Raw genomic sequence first — 20,165 nt, 5'->3', positions numbered from 1 at the left:
GTAAGCATTTATTAAGTGCCTAATATGTACCAGACATTGTGTTAAGTGCTGAGGATTCAAAAAACAGCAAAGGACATTCACTGCCTTCAAGGGACTCATAGTTTAGATCTCTTGATTCTATGTAGATAGCAAGAGAATACCTGTTATCAATGACCCAATTCTTCCTATATTATCTCTCCATCCCCCTTTTTTGGCCATCCTTCTTTCTGATGGGGTTATTTATGTAGTTTATCATTTGTGAATAAATGCTGTAATCTGTCACAGCTTATCCATGCTCACTAAGTGCCTCTGCATTCCCTTTTGAATTATTTGCAATGTTAAGTTTTCAAAAAGTGTGGTATTTCATCTCTTAAAAAATGTATATCAAATTAAAAGGGGGAAAAAAAAACAACTTTGTTTCAGAAAGAAGTTGCATTCAGCAAGCCAATGTTGATGGAATTCCTGCTATATAATCAACATTGTGCTAGACACTTTAGATACAATTTAAAAAGAAAATAATTCCTTCAATAAAAGAGCATATATTCTACTGAGCTAATTTTTAAAACTACATCATAAGAAGCTATTTAAAAAAAAAAATCCAAACCTAGATTTTCACGTGTCTTTGGAACTAGTAAGGAAAACTCCTCTCAATAAAGATCATCAACTCTATAATGTATAGTTTAGGATTGATGAGAACTAATAGAAATTTATGTGGCTTTACTAGAGTCATACAAATAGTATGTTTTAGTGGCTGGATTTTAAACTTAGCCTTCTTGACTTTGAGTCCAGATTGCTATCAGTTATATACTATATTTCCTCAGAGGAGAGAGTTCCAGATCACTCAGTTCTTTTGGAGAAAAAGAGGTATGTTTAAATTAAGCAATTATCAATTTTTAAGACTACAGAATGACTTGGAATAACTGGGTGTTTGGAATCCTAAACTCAAAAGTTATCTGAAATATTTGAAGCACATGGATTTAAAAAATAATTTCTTGCAAGTCAGTTCAAAGAAATTTGTTTTATTCTTTCAAATTATGGCTGTACTTTGGGGATTTGAACATAAACTACTCAGGCCAACTGTATTAATCTAAGGTCTTATATTTCTTTTGTTTGAGAATTCATCATGTTTGAGCTGGGCTCAGTTTCCCAAAGTTGCTTCAAAGTAATCTTTCTCTTATGCCACTGGGAATGTGACTCTACCATACTTCTTACCAATCCAATTCTTCAGATCTCTTGTTCTGGGAATTGTAGACAATTGAATACTGCCATAATTGCATGAAGAAGATGTTCTTTGCCTTTCTATTCACTATCCTTTTCCTAGACCAAAACATTCTTCCTTGAAAACATGAATTATTTCTTCTTAAAATTACTTTTAATGATAGCTTTTAATTTTCAAAATATATGCAAAGATGGCTTTCAACATTTGCCGTTGCAAACCCTGTGTTCCCAATTTTTCTCATTCTCTTTCCTTCACCCCTTCCCCTAGACAGCAAGCAATATATGCTAAATATATGCAATTCTTATATATATATATATATATATATATATATATATATATATATATATATATATATATATATATTTCCACATCTATCATGCTGCACAGGAAAAATTAGATCAAAAAGAAAAAAATGAGAAAAAAAAAACAAGCAAACCATAACAAAAAGATGAAAATACTATGTTATGCTCCACATTCAGCCCCATAGTCCTCTTTTGGGATGCAGATAGCTCTCGCCATAACAAGTCTATTGGAATTAGCCTGAATCATCTCATTGTTGAAAAGAGCTGATGATCATCCGAGGTGATAATCACATAATTTTGTTGCCAATTTGTATAATGTTCTCTTGATTCTACTTACTTCATTTAGCATTACTTCATGTAAGTCTCTTCAGGCCTTTCAATAATCATCTTTTTGATCATTCATTTCTTATAAAAATAATACTCTATAACATACATATATCATAACTAATTCAGCCATTCCCAAATAATGGGCATCCACTCAGTTTCCAGTTCCTTGCTGCTACAAAAAGGACTGTTACAAACATTTTTACCCATGATATACAGATTCAGTAGAAACACTACTGGATCAAAGGGTATGCAGTTTGATAGGCTTTAGGCATAGTTTCAAATTGTTTTTCAGAATAGTTATATTAGTTCACAACTCCATGAACAATATATTAGTATAAACATGGATTATTTCTTCTGTGTCTTTATATCCTCAGATTTAAAACCGTTTCTAATATGTAGGAAGCCCTTGCTAAATGCTTGTTGAATTAAATTAAATTCAAGTTCTAATGGGGTTAAATTCATGAAATGGTCATAATCTCAGTCTAATTATGAAAAGATTGGAACTGGAAGGAGTCTTACAAATTATATAATCAAACTTTCTAATCCTACTACTGAGTGAAGAAAATGACTTCCAAAATGATCAAGTGCCTTGTCCAAAATAAAATGTTGAGCTTGTGACAGGAATCAAAGTAGATATTTGTTCTACACAGAATGATATTCAAATTATTCTTCATCTTGCTCCCATCTCATTCTGCTACACTTTTAAAATTACATTATATAACATTTTATAGCTTACAAATTTCTTTCTTTATAACAAGACATACACAATTTTTATTTTTTCTCCATTTTACATAAAGGAAATCTGAAAAGTTTTGGAGCTTGACAATAATATTTCAGGATGAAAAAAAAAACAACTCTGGAATAGTTTTGATAATGTCATATGTATTATGCCACATTTGTCTTAGTTGTTGTACCCTCAGATATTTAATGCATTCTGTATTTAATTTGAAAGGATTTTCTCCTTCTATTATTTATTCCCTGCATGTTTTTGTTGCTATTGTAAATGTATTTTTTGTGGATTGATTTTGTATCATGCTACTTTGCTAAATTCATTAATTAACATATTATCTCAATTTTTTCTTCTTACTGATTTTCTGGAATTTTCTAAATAAAATATTCTGTCAGTGAATAGGAACATGTTTCTCTTCTCGTTGCATTTAATTTCTTTTTCTTTTATTGCAATTGCTGGCATTTTCAAAACTATATCAAAACAAATGGGGAAAGTTATAAAGTATGGGCTAGCTCCCTGGAGGGCCTCAGGATCAGCCAGAGGCAGGATAAATCAAAGTCCATGGTCTTTAGGGGGAGAAGTGAAGGAGGCAGGCAAGCTGCCATGTGGCTTGTCAAAGATGTATCCTGGATTCTGGAGTTGAATCTCCAGCCTCTGTCCTTCTCATCCTGCCACCAAGTCACTCTGACTTCTCTTCCCCAGCCCTCCAATCCTTCCTACAATTACCTCACTACCACCCATTCAGCAGGACCCAATCATGAGGAGAGTCACCATCTAAATATATGCTAATAGAGCCATTATCCATTATCTTACATTGAATAGATAATAAGCCTTAAGTGCTCTCTTTTCTGATTCAAGCACATCTTTTTTAGAGTTTCAGCCCTTTAAATCATCTCCCACTTTCTTTTGTTTTAGAACACAGGTGCTTATGCCCTCCTTGACTTCTTAGGGAGGTGAAAACACCAAAAAAGAGGTGATCACCCCCCCCATACACTTCTCAGAAAGAGAGGTGAAAACATTAAAAAGGAGATGATCACACCCTCCCTGACTTCTCAGGAAGAGAGATGAAAAGGAAAAGTGGGGAGTCAAGCCAGATATTGGGCTGAAAGGTCTTCCTAGAAACAGGTATACACAAATCCATCAGCATGGGAGGTATTACACAAGCACATAGCAATAAAGCACAGGCTAGTAGTGATAAATCTCCTCATAGACGGAGCAGGATTAATATGGTGAAAGAAACAGGGATTGTACATGCAAGTAGTGATATAACAAACAATATGAACTAATTATAAAAAACCAAAACAAACAAAAACCTGTGTAAGCTAGATCTATAATGTATTGCCTGATTTGAAGCTCTATGTCTGTTTTATATATTATCATTATTTATATATCCTTTGCTTGAGTAAGTTGTTCTGTAATTATCATGTTACAAATATTTTAACCTATGGAAACTTCCTATGTATACATATTATACAGAGCCTTACTTCAAAGAATGTAGCTACCTATGTGAGTATCTACTAGATAAAAAAAAAAATGTAATTGCTTTCTATATCACAATCACTGTTGCTATTATTAATTTGTCTTTCCTCCATGCTTCATCTGATGCAGATTTTGATCATGATTATATGATATGAAATAGGTGTATATGATCTGGAATTCTACAGGAACTTATCAAAGCCTAGATAGGCATAGAACTAATTGGATAGCTGTTAATATTGTTATTAAGATGGAAATTGATGACTGGCTGCTTTATATTTATGCAGTTAGTACAATAAGTCTTTCAGTGATTTTAAATAATATCAATTATTGTGTTCAGTAGAACTCAAAGAACCTGTAGTTGTTTCTTAATATTTTCCTGAGATCTGACTTTGTTCTATCTTGGTTCTTCTATTGTATTGTATTCTATCATAGTGGATTCATGAATACAAAAAAGGGCTCTATAATAATTGATATTGGGAGACATTTATGGGGATTTTATCCCCTTACCCCCACCAAATCAGTAACCTGACAAATAAGGGGATAGTGGCTGCTGGCTAATGACTGTAGTTCTATATGTGGAATCTGAACACTGAAGCAGTTAGATTTATAGACATGGGTAGGAACAATGTACATGGTTATTTGGTGTCTCTGTTAATAGTCCATAATCACCTTGATGAAAAATGATTGAATTTGCCTTTCTATTTATCCTTATCACTTAGCAATTTACCTTGTACACAATAAGTACTTAATAAATGCTTTTTGGCTAAACCAGAAAAAGAGACATAAAAGGACAAATGTTACTTCTAAGAAAATCCTATTCTCATAATCCATAGTGATAAATATTCAGCGTTAGAGGATGGAGAGAGTATACATATGCCAATGATTTCTTATAATTTAATGTTTTGAAAATAGGAAATATTTCATTCATTTTTGTTCATGTTCCTAGTAGCATGTATAATAATAAATTTTTATCTGAGTTATTTATTTCCCTGCTTAAAAAATAAAATCTTTGTTAATTTATCTTGTAATGAGACAGGGACTGATAAATGACTAAATACCTAATTCCAGAGCTCCTAAGTTAAAGAGAAAATATTTCAAACAGCATAAAAGAAACCATTCAAATACTATGGAGTCTCAGTAAGGAATCATGCAAGATTTGGCAACTTCCACTTTAAATGAACAGAAAGCTAGGAATATGATATTCCAGAAGGCAAAAGAATTGGTATCACAATCAAAAATGAATCTACTCAGTAAAATTAAGTATATTCCTTCAAGGAAAGAAAATGCATATTTAGTGATATAGAGGATTTTCAAGCACTCCTGGTGAAAACAAATTTAAAAAGACATAAGAATAACAATAATTTGACTTTGAAATATAAGACTGAAAAGAAATATAAAAATCTAAATGTAATTTTAAGAAAGCAATATTATGTAATTGGTGAAATGGATTATTTTCTTTGGGGGGATTGACAATGTTTAATGACTATTGTAGCTCACTTTACAATTTAAATTGTCACTATTCTATAAGTTATAACCTCAAGAAGAAAGGAAAAAGCATAAAAAATTAATAAAAAACTTCCATAAATATTTTGGAATTTTTAAAATTGATAATAGCCTATTGACAATGTCAGTTTCAGTGTTTCCCTCCACCTCCAAATTGGGCAAGGTTTTTAAATAAAATAAGTACTTTCTTTAAAAGTGCAATGCTTGTCATACTTTAAGCTGTTGCATTGTTTTCTCCAGTTCATGTTATTATTGTAGTGTGTCTGTTAGAAATTCAATTATGTCCCTCTTTTATAACTTTTGCAAAGAGTCATCCTATTCTTCAGGTTTTCTGCTCCTTCTCTCTGCCATCTCCCACTACTAATATAATAAGAGATTATTTGAAATCTTTCTCATGACAATGAAATTTCACTGGGGCATACTGCCTATTTTGAGATAATAGCCTCCTCTGAACATTGCTGAATCCATGCCATGGCTGAACTGTCCAAAAGAGTAATTATGAATATAAAGTGACTATGTAGATAAATTTCATAGTCTGAAATATCACCTCTTCTCCCCTGCCTTGTTCACAGCTAGAGGGAAAGGATGACCTTACTAATAAGTTAGATTAGAAGTTTATTTCACATCTACATACATACAGAGATACATGAACACATGTATACACATATGAAATATAAATTTATATGAATTATTAGATATTATATCTCTGTTGCTGTCTCTGTCTCAGCAATGCAACTTCAAACTGCACTAATGCTCAATTTCTATTGCCTGAATTCTACAACTGGGGTATTGTGCAAATGTGAAGATTCACCTTAGACCAGAAGAACCATTATAGCCCACATTTCTACATACTTCTTCATAAGTTTTAACTTAGTGAGGTATACTGGAAAGAACATTCATCCAAAGATAATAATACCTGAGTTTAAATCCCTTCTTTGTCATTTACTTCCTGTGTGACACTAAGTAAAACAGTTAGTTTCTCTGGGACTGTTCCCTCATCTATAAAGTAAGGTCCTTGAACTTGTTAGATTTCATCTGGTTCTCAATCTTAAATTTTTTTTTTCTTACTGCCCCAAATTTATGAAATAAGCCCTAGAAATTTTGAATTCATGCATGGCTCTGGTTTTATTTCATGGGACATATAATACTCTTATCTGAAACCATTCTTTCTCAGTCACCTGTAACCTTAAATAGCACATAATATATATCTGCTATTTACAAAGGAAGAGGTTAACCAAAATATGAAAAATAATAATGATATTTATGGAAGTATGATAGACAGCATAAGACTTCTTTGGGGTAATTTGACTTCCCTGGAAGGATAATTTTATTTTTGTGACAAAAAGCAACATTTGGTTATATTACACATCTGTAGTAAATAGGCTGCACTTGGAGAAAATACTGAAGTATCATTTCAGAAGTTTATTTTTTTATGGGTGGTTTCATCTTCAACCAGTTGTAGCATTGATTTCTCTCAGTGGACTAATTATCAGAGGTAGTTTCAGTCTCCCCTGTAATGGACGGAAGGAAAAATGATGTTTTGATTTCAATGAAGCCTTTTGACAATTGTGCTTGGGTTTCTCTTGGGTCCTAGAGTCAACTGACTTGGAAGTCTGTGTCATGTCAAGGACTGTGGATGAAATTATTCATCTTATCTGTGGTTATAAAGTTTTGGCATGGTCGGGAGACTTTGTTAAAAAAAAAAAGGGGGGTGGTGGTGGTGGTGTACCATATGGTTTTCTGCTCCCATTTTCAAGAGCAACATTCAATGTTGAAAAGTATGAAATGATGAGAATGTGTGGAAGTTGAAGCATGAGTTATTTATAGGTCAGTCCATCTTTTTTTGACAAGATGAAGATTGAGTAGGTACACTGAGTACCTTTTGTCCAGAGAATTTTTTTTCTCTAAACTTACAGCTGCAAGTTTCCCTTTAGGAAGGCTGGCTCAGAAAATGCTCCCCTGATCAGGAAAGCTTCATCCTCTTTTAGGGAACTTCAGGTTTCACTGCTTCATTCTCTAAATAATCAAAATATCTTTTCTCTTATTATCCACCAGGACAGATCTTAACAATTTCTCTATTTCCACTTAATTCTACTTTATGTTTGTTTAGGACTTGTGAATTTTGGGTTTTCCCCCCTTTTGCTGTACCCATCTCACAATATCCCTGGGAGGTAGGGAAATCTTAAAGTTCTGAGATGATATAATTACGGTCAAGTTTCTAGACAATTCTGAGAGAAGCTTTTATTGTTCTGACTCCATTTTATTATCTATTATGTCATGTCAGGATAATATATACAAAATAATTAATTTTTGTTAATTACTAATTAAGCCCCCAAAATAGTCTTTTAACTAATCCTTTCACCATTATTTTGACTATGCATTTGTAATTTTCTTAATGAAAGAGAACCACTTACTTACAAAAACCCAGTTACAGCTTTTTATCTCATATATCACCTCACATAAAATCTCTAAATTCTGGGGATTCTACTTAAGATCTCTAGATTTTACCTTGATATCAATAGCACATGCCTTCCCAGCAGAAGCAGCTGGTATCTCACAAGATAGACTTTGAAGCAATCAACCAATAAAAATTTATTAAGTACAAGGGAGACAGAAAAACCAAAATTCAAATCTGGTTTCAAACATCTACTAGTCATGTGAATCTGGACTAGTTATAAGCTCTAATTGCCTCTATTTTCTTGACTATACAATGAGGGTGATAATATCACCTTCCAGGTAGAGTGGTAGTAAAGATAAAATGATATGATATTACAAAAGCACTTAACAGTCTATTGGGATAGGGTAGGTACATGTACATTTTGTTCTCTTCCCTTTATTTGCCCTTCATTTTAGCTCCATGGCTATTTTTTGTATTTACTTGATAACATCTTCTACTAGGAATATTTTTTTCTTCTTGATATTTATTTACTTTTATTTTATTAATGATAATTTCTAAAATCATCTTAGCTTCCAAATCTTTGTTCTTCCTCTCCACTATTTGGTGGGGGAAGAGAGATAGACAGACAGACAGACAGACAGACAGACAGACAAAGACATACAGAGATACACACAGACAGAGACAGAGAGATGCAAAGAAAGGTTAAAGAGCGACAAAGAGACATTCAGAGAGAGAGAGAGAGAGAGAGAGAGACAGAGACAGAGACAGAGACAGAGACAGAGAGACAGAGCTAGAGAGGCAGAGACAGAGTCTGAGTCACAGAGATACAGAGAAAGAAAGGTAGATGGATAAATAGAAAGAAACAGATCAAGATATATGAGAGAGACATAGAAATAGAGGTAGCAACAGAGAGAAAGTCAGAGAGAAAAGAATGAGACAGGGTTATAAAGTTTAGGAAAACTAAGCAAAAGTTTAACTATGTTTGATGATATATAGAATATATATGTCCATAGTCTCTGACCTCTTCTAACAGGGATGATGGAGCCAGTTCAAACTGACTTGCAAGGGAAAATTGCTAAATTTTCAGTGTTATTATTAACACACTGGAAATTAGAAAACTTACAAATCCATAGTTTTTGGTTTTCTTTATTATTTTTCCTTCTCCAACAAGAAAAACAAATTTTAAACATTTGCCATAATATTACTTGAAGTTTGGACATTTTAAAATCTTTTCTTCAAGTACAAGCTTGGTAAACAAAATTACACAGCATTTAATCTTGTTTATTTGTTGCTCTTTTCAATTACATTGTTGTAGTTCTGTAATTTTTTTTTCTGGTTCAATTTACTTCACTCCAGTGAATGCAGCTCTTTCCGTACTTCTTTGAATTCTTAACCATCCTGTTCTATAACATAAGAATATTACATTTTATTTATATAGTACAATTATCATAATGTCACATGATATTTGATTTAGAGTTTAAAGAAGGCTTAGAAGTCATTAAATCCATCACCCTTCTTGGGCAGATGAGGAAATAGAGGCATACTCATACCTGTGTTTGTAAACACACACACATATACACAAATATGCTGTATATGACTTTGCTTTTTTTTTCCCCCTTTGTAATATACAGATATACAGACATCTTGGGTCTCTTCCTATTTATATTCCGAGAGTGGTCCAATAAAATCATTTTTTCTTCATACCTTTTGATCCAGCAGTGATACTACTGGGCTTATATCCCAAAGAGATATTAAAGAAGGGAAAAGGAGCTGTATATGCAAGAATGTTTGTGGCAGCCCTCTTTGTGGTGGCCAGAAACTGGAAACTACGTGGATGCCCATCAATTGGAGAATGGCCGAATAAATTGTGGACCAGTAGAATGATTTCAGAAAGGGCTGGAGAGACTTACATGAACTGATGCTGAGTGCAATGAGGAGGACCAGGAGATCATTTTGTACTTCAACAACAATACTATATGATGATCAGTTCTGATGGATGTGGCCATTTTCAACAATGAGATGAACCAAATCAGTTCCAATAGAGCAGTAATGAACTGAACCAACTACACCCAGCAAAAGAACTCTGGGAGATGACTATGAACTACTACATAGAATCCCTAAATCCTCTATTTTTGTCTGCTTGCATTTTTTATTTCCTTCACAGGTTAATTGTACATTATTTCAAAGTCTGATTCTTCTTGTGCAGCAAAACAACTGTATGGGCATGTATATACATACATACATATATATATATATATAATATTATATTATATTATATTTAACATGTACTGTAACATATTTAACATGCATTGGTCTATCTGCCATCTGGGGAAGGGGTTGGGGGGGAGGGGAAAAGTCGGAACAAAAGGTTTTGCAATTGTCAATGCTGAAAAATTGCCCATGCACATATCTTGTAAATAAAAATCTGTAATAAAAAAATCATCTTTCTTTCAAGGAATTTTAAATGATTTTGATATTTGCATGAGTAACAACTTGGAGCAGAATCTTTAAAGTGTGATTTTGTTCTGAAAAATTAAATGCTTTTTTGTTTTGCTGCACAAGAAGAATCAGACTTTGAAATAATTTACAACTTATTTCTAAAATAAAGATTTAGATTATGTGATATCTGAGGTACTTTTCTGTTTATAGAACTCTGGTCCTAAGTAATTTTCATTCTTGTTCCTATTTCAAGTATGATTTTAGAGAAAATGGCTTTGATAGGTATGCAGAATATTTTCATAAAATTTTATAGAGATGGGAAAGTAAGCATATAGTTCAGTAATCATGGATATTTTTGGTTCCCTTTATTTGAGCAATAAATAAATAGATGACAGAAAAATGAATGGATAAATAACATGAATTTAACTTGAATGTGTATGACTATCTAAATGAATAATCAAAACAACCTTTTTATTATAGTTTTTTTAATTTTCTAATTACATGTAAAGACAAATTTTAACAATCATTTAAGAATTTTGAGTTCCAAAATTTTTTTCTCTTTGACTCTCTCCCCTCTCTAACCTCTAAAATGGGAACATTTTGATATAGGTTATATATGTACAATCATGTAAAACACATTCCCATATTAGTCATGCTGTAAAAGAAGATACAAGCCAAAAAAAAAAAAAAAATCCCACTGAAAATGAATAAAGTAAAAGTAGTTTGCCTTCTTCTGCATTCAGACTCCAAAATTCTTTCTCTGTATGTTAACAGCATTTTTCCTCATGAAATCTTTGGACCTGTTTTGAATTTTTGAGAATAACTAAATGATTCATAGTTGATCATCACAGAAATAGAGGAAAGAACTGAGAGAGATGCAAAAGGAAATACGAACAGCTAATGAGGAGAATGCCTTTAAAAGCAAATTTGGCTAATTGAGAAAGCTCATTGAGGAACATAATTCCTTAAAAAATAGGATTGAGCAAATAGAAAGACTTTATGAGAAATCAAGATACAATAAAGCAAAACCAAAAAAGAAAAAGAAAAATAGAAAAAAATGTGAAACATCTCATTGGAAATAAGACTGACTTGAAAAATAGATCCAGGAGAGACAATTAAAAAATTATTGATCTACCTGAAAGTCATGATCAGAAAAAGATCCTGAACATCATCTTTGAAGAAATTATCAAGAAAGCTGTCCTGATATTTTAGAACCAGAGGGCAAAACAAACATAGGAAGAATCCACCAATCACCTCCTGAAAGAGATCCCAAAAGGAAAACTCCCAGAAACCTTATAGCCAAACTCTGTAACTCCTAGGCCAAGTAGAAAATATTGCAATCATCTAGAAAGAAATAATTTAAGTATAGTGAAGCCACATTTAGGACATGACAAGATTCAGGAGCTTCTACATTAAAAGACTAGAGGACTTGGAATATGATATTCAGGAGATCAAAGGAGCTAGGATTGCAACCAACAATCCCTACCCCCAAAAAAGTGAATATAATCCTTCAGAGGAAATGAAACAGAATTTTCAAGAATGTGTGTTGAAAAGTCTCTTAGAGCAGAATGGAAAATTTGATTTTTAAATATAAGACTCTGGAGAAGCATGAGGTGGTAATCAGGAAAGTGATATCATAAAATAAAAGTGTATCTGTTACATTCTTACATGGCAGGATGATACTTGTAACTCATTAAAACATTCTCATTATTATTGCAGTTAAAAAAAAGCATATCTAAACAGAGGGTGCAGATTGAGTTGAAAATTTAAAAATGAAATGAAGGGGTGAGAGAAGAATTTACTGGGGAAAAGAGAAAGGGAGAAGTGGAATGGTATAAAAAAAGGCAAGAAAAGAAAAAAAGAGCCTTTTACTATGGAGGAGAAGAGGAGGAGGCGAGGAGGAATGAGTGAACTTTATTCTCATCAGAATTGGCTCAAATAGGACACATAAATACTCAATAGAAGTACAGAAATGTACCTTATCCTGCTGGAAAACAAGAGGGGAATGAGATATTGAAATGGGGTTAGAGTGATAAAAGAGAAAACATTTTGGGAGAGAGTGCTCAGTAGCAAAACACTTTGAAAAGGGGCAGAGTAAAAAGGAGAGAGAGAATAAATGGAGGAGAAGGGAAAGACAATTAGCAATAGTAATTGTAAAAAAAAAAATTGAAGCAAGTTTCTCTGATAAGCCTTCATCGCTCAAAAATTAGAACTGCATCAAATTTATAAAAAATAAGAACCATGCTCCAATTGATAAATGATTAAAAGATGTGATCTATGCCCTAAGGGCTGCAAATTCATGCATAACCACTGACCTAACAATAGCACTACTAGGCATGGATATTAAAAAGAGATTTGGGAAAAAGAAAAAAGGAAAAAAAAAAAGGAACATAACCTATATGTACAAAAAATATTCATAGCAACTCTCTGCTCAGGACAAAAAAAATAGAAATCGAGGGAATAGTTCAATAAATTGTGATATGTGTAATGGAATATTATTGTTCTATGGGAAATGATGAACAGGATGCTCTCAAGAAAAAAAAATACTTGGAAAGTCCTTTATGAACAAAGAGAAATATATTGTATGCAAATTATTATCTATGTTCTGGGATGACCAGCTTTACATGACTTTTTTATTCTCAAGTAGTACAATCATCCACAACTACTCTGAAGGTCGTATAATGAAAAATCCTATCCACATCCAGAGAAGGAACTGATTGTATCTGAATACATATTAAAGTATTCTTTATTTTACTCTCTTTTTTTAACTTCATTTTTCTTGAGGGCTTTTATTTTCATTAGATTGGAATTTTTTTTTTTCACAACTTGAATGTTATGGAAAGGTTTTCTATAACTTCACAAGTGGTTGCTTAGTTGTGAGGTGAGAACCTAGAACTTAAAAATCTTTTTTTTTTAATGTTAAAGAATTGTTTTGAATATAACTGGGGAAAATATTAAATAAAAAATAATTTTTTAAAAAGAATAGGCCATATCAGACTAACCTTATTTACTTTATGAGTAATTCAGAGAAAAATGATAAAATTTTAAAATAAAATAAAAATGAAATTAACAGAACCCCAACAGTATACATAATCATTAACGCAATGCACATGTAAAGATCACCAAAGGGAAGATGAACTTTGAACATATGAATAAACAATTCTGTAGAGCATATATTGAAATACAGATTACTCCTTTAGCAAAAAGGCACTCCAATAACAAGGAACATTATCTATATTATCAGAAGTAATCACTGTTGCAGAGGTTTTCACTGATTTGTTTTTATTAATTAATAACAAAAAGTTCCTCCAGGAGGGTAGTATATTTAAAGATAATTGTGCTATTAAAATAAACTGCATTAGTAAACTTTTAAAAACCGTTCAGAGGGCAATTCAATCAACTTCCAATCCTTTTTATAAATTGCATTTACTATCATCACATAGAATCCTTTTTAGAGTTTTCTAGTTTACTAGTAATCACTCTAGAATTTCTCTAGACAACAATGATGCTTAGAACAAATGTCTGATCATGCAGGTGAAAGTTATTATTCACCCGATTTCTATCAATAGCTGAGGAACTAAACAATCTTTTTTCTCAACTCAGATAAATTCTGGAACATTCTAGGCACATTGCCAAGAAAAACCTTGCACCTTGAAAGGAGCAAGGTACAAAACCTTGATTTCAGACTCTGTGAGGCGATTTGTTCATGAACACGGTAAATTTTTCATATAGCTCCCTACTGTTTCTAATTCCTCCTTTAAGTTCTAATGAAAAGTGATCCAACCAGCACCAATGTGTGATAAATTTCAATTTCAATCAGTTTATTGGCATGACAACTTATACAAGTACTGCCAATGTGAATATATCAAAAGTGGATATCTAAGAAAATATTTCATAACATGTATCTATTTCTCAAACTATTTTTTCAAGTCCATGACAGACTCCAGTGTTTTGGGGAGATGTTTTCTATTTACTATACTATGTTATAGAGATGTTTGTTTTAGTACATAAATCAAAAATAAAATAAAAATTTGGCTTGGTATAATTTTTTTCTACAAAATACTCCAAAGTTGCACTGTTTAGAATAGGTATATTATGCTTAAGGACTCTTAATAGAGATATCCTAATATTGCCATAAATGATATTTGAAGAAATAGCATTTTTTGTTTTAATTTTTTTAATGAATTTATTATTAATTCACATTGCATTATGAATCATGCTGAGAGAGAAAAATCAGAGCACTAGGGAAAAAACATGGGAAAGAAAAAAACAAAACAAAACAGAAAAAAGAAGTGAACATAGCATGTATTGATTTGCATTCAATATCCATAGTTCTTTTTCTGGATGCAGATGGCATTTTTTGTCCAAAATCTATTAGGGTTGTTTTGGATCACTGAACTACTGAGAAGAACCATATGTTTTCTGGTTGATCATTGCACATTCTTGCTGTTATTGTGTACAATGTACTCCTGTTTCTGCTTGTTTCAACATCAGTTCATATAAATCTTTCCAGACCTTTCTAAAATCAGCCCTTTCATCATTTTTATAGCACAATAATATTCCATTAGCTTTATATACCATAGTTTATTCAAACAAATCTTTTTTGGTCATAAATTCTTCTCTTCTCCAAAGATCTGATAGATAAATTTCCTTTGTTCTCATAATTTATTTGTGGTATTACCCATTTTGCCCAAATCATGTACCCATTTTGATCTTATTTTGGTATGGGATAGAAAGTATTTTTTAACTAATATCTAGGACTCTTAATACAGATATCCTAATATTCTCATAAAGGATACTTGAGGAAATAGAAAGCATTTTTAACAAATATCTAGTATTATTCTTTTTGGTTAAAAGTCATCAACAAAACCTAAAATTAAGTATTCATCATATAAACCCCAATTTCCTTGGATCATAGAAATTATGACTGGCAAGTATCTTAGAGGGCATTAAACCAATATATTTCAGTTTAAAAATATAAACTGAAAATTAGAAATATAAAAGCATTTTTCTAATTTCACACAAGTACTAAATACCTTAACAAGGCTTGCTGCCCACATTTTATGTCTCCAAATTTATACCTTTTTCTATAGTCATTTCAGCTTTAAAAGCAATAGAATATTATGTAAAAATTTAGAGGGAGAATAAAGCTAAGGTAAAGAATGTGTGTTTTTTCTGATTTGAAACTTCCAGATGGGCTCCCAAGAAAATCATATTATTTCATTAATAGTTTATTATTTGGCCTATTTACTATAAGTAGAGAATAAATAAAAGTTTCAAAACTATAACTATATCCTGACTAATATGAATAATGAATCCTAGGAAGCAGTCACATTATTTGCACTATTCAAAATTATAATTACATAAAGTGCAGTCATTGGTTCCAGTCTAATGGAAACATTGATTGTGAATTAGAATAATTAAGCTACTTTACAAGAATGATTATTCATACTAATCAGGACTTAGTTATACATCAGGATAGTAGGACTTTTTAAAAGACATACTATGTCTTTTATGAGTTCCAAAAGTTAAAATTAAAATGGTAGACTAAAGGTCACAGAGAATTTGTAGGACCAATGTTCATAGGAATTTGCTGAGCTGATATGGTTGTATAATATATGTATACATACACACATATATGTATATATAATATCACAGAATTTCCCTAATCTGTAGCCTTGAAGACAGCTTCTATCATGGCTTTTTCATACACAAAGGGAGAGAATATGAAGAATGAAGCATTAGCTGTCATCGAACTCTGCTTATTCTGTTATGTGGTAAAGGTGTTCTTCCCAAGGAGCTATCACAGAAAAACAAAGGCAAGAATACAGAGAACAAACAGGTGCTTAAGCAAACCTATATTGGATTAAAAACATAAAGACAGAGAGGGATTGAATACAAGAATACAATAGTGACTAGAACAAACGTGATTAATTGCTGTGTTTAATGAGTCCATCAAATTGACAAAATTATTCTCTCCTGCTCCCTTAGGAATTCAGGGAAGACACACACACAGAGACACACAGAGAGAGACAGAGACAGAGAGAAAGAGAAAGAGAGGGAGGTAGGGGGGAGAGAGGGAAAAAGAGGTGAGGAGAGACCAAGAAGTTCAGTGTTCAGTTCCTTGAGCAAATTCAGTTCTGTGACCACATTCAGGGGCCTTTGTCTAATATCAACTCAGATGAGTGGTTTGGTAAATTTATTTTTGAAAGCTTAGCATATTATAAAATGCAGAAGCTCTTTTCTCTGATTTGGAGCATTTATAGATAATTTGTACCTATTTATTGTTCACTTATTGTATAGCAAATAAAACATTTTAATTAGCTGCTATGCTATAACTTAATGTATATACAAAAGGGCATGAAAGTACCAGATCATTTTCCTCTTTCTTGAGGTGCATGAAGGAAGAAAAGACTTAGGCTTGTAGGTAAAGGTAAAGTCCTTCATTTTCCTCTAAAGGCTGACCTACAGCACTTAATACATGTGCTTCCATTTCTTCTGGTACGTCATGTTTCTCTTTTTTTGCTCTCTAGTAAATGGATATGGAAGATGAAATGCATTAGATTATGACTTTCTCACATTTGAAAGGTTGGAAGACCCAACACCATATGTGTATATATAAAAATCTATACCTATCTGTATCTAAATGTAGACATACAAAAATAAATTAACACGTCTGTTGTGATACAGGAGCTACTTACTAGTAGCTGCTGGAGGTATAACTCACACCTTTAGAATGGATCTCTTCATGTAAGCAGATGATGATGATACAAAGAGACTGAGAAGCAGTTGCTGTTCTCTGACCTCCCTACTGAGAGGCACTTAACATTGTCTGATCTCTCTCCTCTTCCCTTTTGCCTCTAATTTATTTTATTCTCCATCCACAAGGAACATTGTCAGCAAAGGCTGCTTTCCAATTCCTTCAGATGTTATATTCATAGCTGTGGAGGCTCTCAGAGAATTGACCTGTCCCTTCACTTAGACATGGTCCTCCTTATCATATGCAAAGCATGGTGACAAGCTCTGATGATACAAGTGGAAAAGCATGGTAGCCCTTGCTTTCAAGATGATCACATTTTAAAGAAGAAACCATCTATGAAGGTTTCAGGGCAAATCAAATATAAGGATGCCATAGTTTTAGAGTACAACAGCAAAACAGATGTTAATTCCTCTTTTTAGCTTCATTTCTACTAACACAAATCATATTGGTTTCAATCATTGAGCCATTTGATATAGTTGAGGATTTTGGTGAGAAAAATCCCCCCCACCCCCCCGGATGTTTTATTAACTTGGACTATAGCAACTTCAGAAGCAGTTACCTGACCGCATCTTCACTTAGCTTTAGTCCTTGGTTGATGGCTTGACATTTAGCTAGAGATGTGGTTTGTCCTAAGGCTCTTGAATTCAGTGTCTTGGGTCATCTCCATCAGCATATAAACAAACTTCAGATGTCATTTTAAACTATAAAATAGGATAAAATGATAGAATAGGAAAGTGATACATGTTGGAGGAGTTGTGGAAAGATTGGGACACTAATTTATTTTTGATAGAATTGTGAATTGATCCAATAATTTTAGAGAATAATCTGAAGCTATGCCGAAAGATTTACTAAACTACCTATACTCTTTTACCCAGCAATAACACTGCTTGGTCTATTTCCAAGAAAAATTAGGGAAAAAAGGCAATGAATCTATAATTTTAAAATATTTATAGTGGTTCTCTTTGTGGTGGCAAAGAAATTCCACAACTAGGGAATGACTTCATTTATGTTATCTTCACATTGCTTTTCTTAAAAAGAAATCCTAATAGCAATGTGAAGGAAAATTAATTAATCTACTTATCCATTAATTTTCTTTTGGAACTAACTGGGCAGCTAGGTGGCACAATGAATAAAGAACTGAGCCTGGAGTCAGGAAGACTTGAGTTTATATATGTCTCAGATACTTATAGTTATGTGTCCCTGTGATAATCACTTAATCTCTGTTTATCTCAATTTCCACAGATAAAATGGAGATGATAGTGCATAACTCTCAAAGTTGTGAGAATCAAATGAGATGATAATTGTAAATTGATTAGCATATAATAATTGTTATATAAATATTTCCTATTATTATTTGCTATATTGTCAGAGATCAGCTCAAATTTGAAGCCTGCAAATAAGATATAATATGGCTTAATTGGAATTAGTTTAAAATGGGGAGAAATAGGTTTACAATTTGGGGCACTGTTGATGATGGTTGGATAAGACCTTAGTATAGGCCTGGGGGATTGCAGGTGAGAGGCTCAAAGGGTAGATGACCTTGCCCTTTGCTAAAGATAAGAAATCTTCTCTCTACTTTGAAGTGTTGCCCAAGGCTGGTTTGAGCTTTTACTGTGCTATGATCGATTCTGTTTGGCATTGTAGATTTAGCATCTCTGTCTCCAAATCCTATCAACTGTGATTTCTACTACAATGCACTACTATAACATGTTGCTTTTCTGATTGTACATAGCCTACTATTTCAGGGGGGAAATCAGGACATTTATTTTTGTTGAGGAAATGTAGTTATAAAATTGTTAAGAGACAACTCCAAACAGCCAATTTGGATAGCTCACATATCACCACAAGCTCACAGTGTGTTGTTATTTTAATGGAAAATATTTTGTAGAATACTCTCATTTTTCATTACACTTCCCTAACATCCAGTCTTTTAGTTGGTGGATAATTGTTTTCCTGCTGGTTAAAGTACTTTATGTCAGCACTTCATTTTTAATGATTTGCTCTGTCAGGGTCTAAAGGTATCCAACCTACTGTGTGCAGGAAGAAAATGGAAAATAAAGCAGTTTAATTAATGAGAACAGTATATAATCTTAACATTGCTTGATGGATTCCAGTTAAAAATCAATGATTGGCTTTTAATTCTCTGATGAATATAAAGTTATATGGAATAAAACACTACTAAAGACACTCACATATGGAGGTCCAAACTGATGAGAAGCCTTTTGATTTATTATATAACAGATAGGATCTGCATGATACAGTATCCTGATGGTTTATGAGCCTATGAAAATCTTATAATGAAGGTTACTCCTGAACTCATAAAATTTCATATTCCTGCCTGTACTCCATCATCAAACTGAAGCAGATTTGGAATGATAAACATATTAATTATAAAAAATAAACCTTCCATTTATTTCTGATGAGTTTTTTTTAGTTGGAATTTATGCTATGGAAGATGAAATTCTGCCACCATACTTCATAGCAATAGTAATAACAAATGACATTTATATACTATTTTATATACATTGGCATTTTGCAAACTGGAAAGTGCTATATAAATGTGAATAATAATCATGGTGATTATAGTGATAGTAACAATGTATTTATATGCTATTGGAAATATGACTGTTATCATTATTATACATATTTATATAGCACATTATAAATTTGCAAAGTATCAATTTAAAGAAAATTCTACATTTTTATTTTCAAAACAATCCCATGAGGTCAGTATCGAAACTATAATCAAATAATCTGAGTACTGAAGAAGCCAGGTCCCAGAAAGTTGAAGTAACTTATTTAATTCAGGATTTTATCTTTCATTTTTCATTTATTTCCTTTCCTCTTATTTTCTCTTTAATTTTCTGCAATCTGGCTTCCATCTTCATCATTTAACTCAAACTGGTCTCTCTAATCTCAATGTTAATTTCCTAATTGCCATATCTATAACCTTTTTCCAGTCTTCATCCTTTTTGAACTTTCTGATACTTTTGACACTGCAAATCACCCTCTTCTCCTTGACACTCTCT

The sequence above is a fragment of the Sminthopsis crassicaudata genome, chromosome 1 (genome assembly GCF_048593235.1).
Source record: "Sminthopsis crassicaudata isolate SCR6 chromosome 1, ASM4859323v1, whole genome shotgun sequence".
Classification (NCBI taxonomy): Eukaryota; Metazoa; Chordata; class Mammalia; order Dasyuromorphia; family Dasyuridae; genus Sminthopsis; species Sminthopsis crassicaudata.
The sequence above is the reverse complement of the archived record's forward strand: the minus strand, read 5'-3'. Positions refer to the sequence as shown.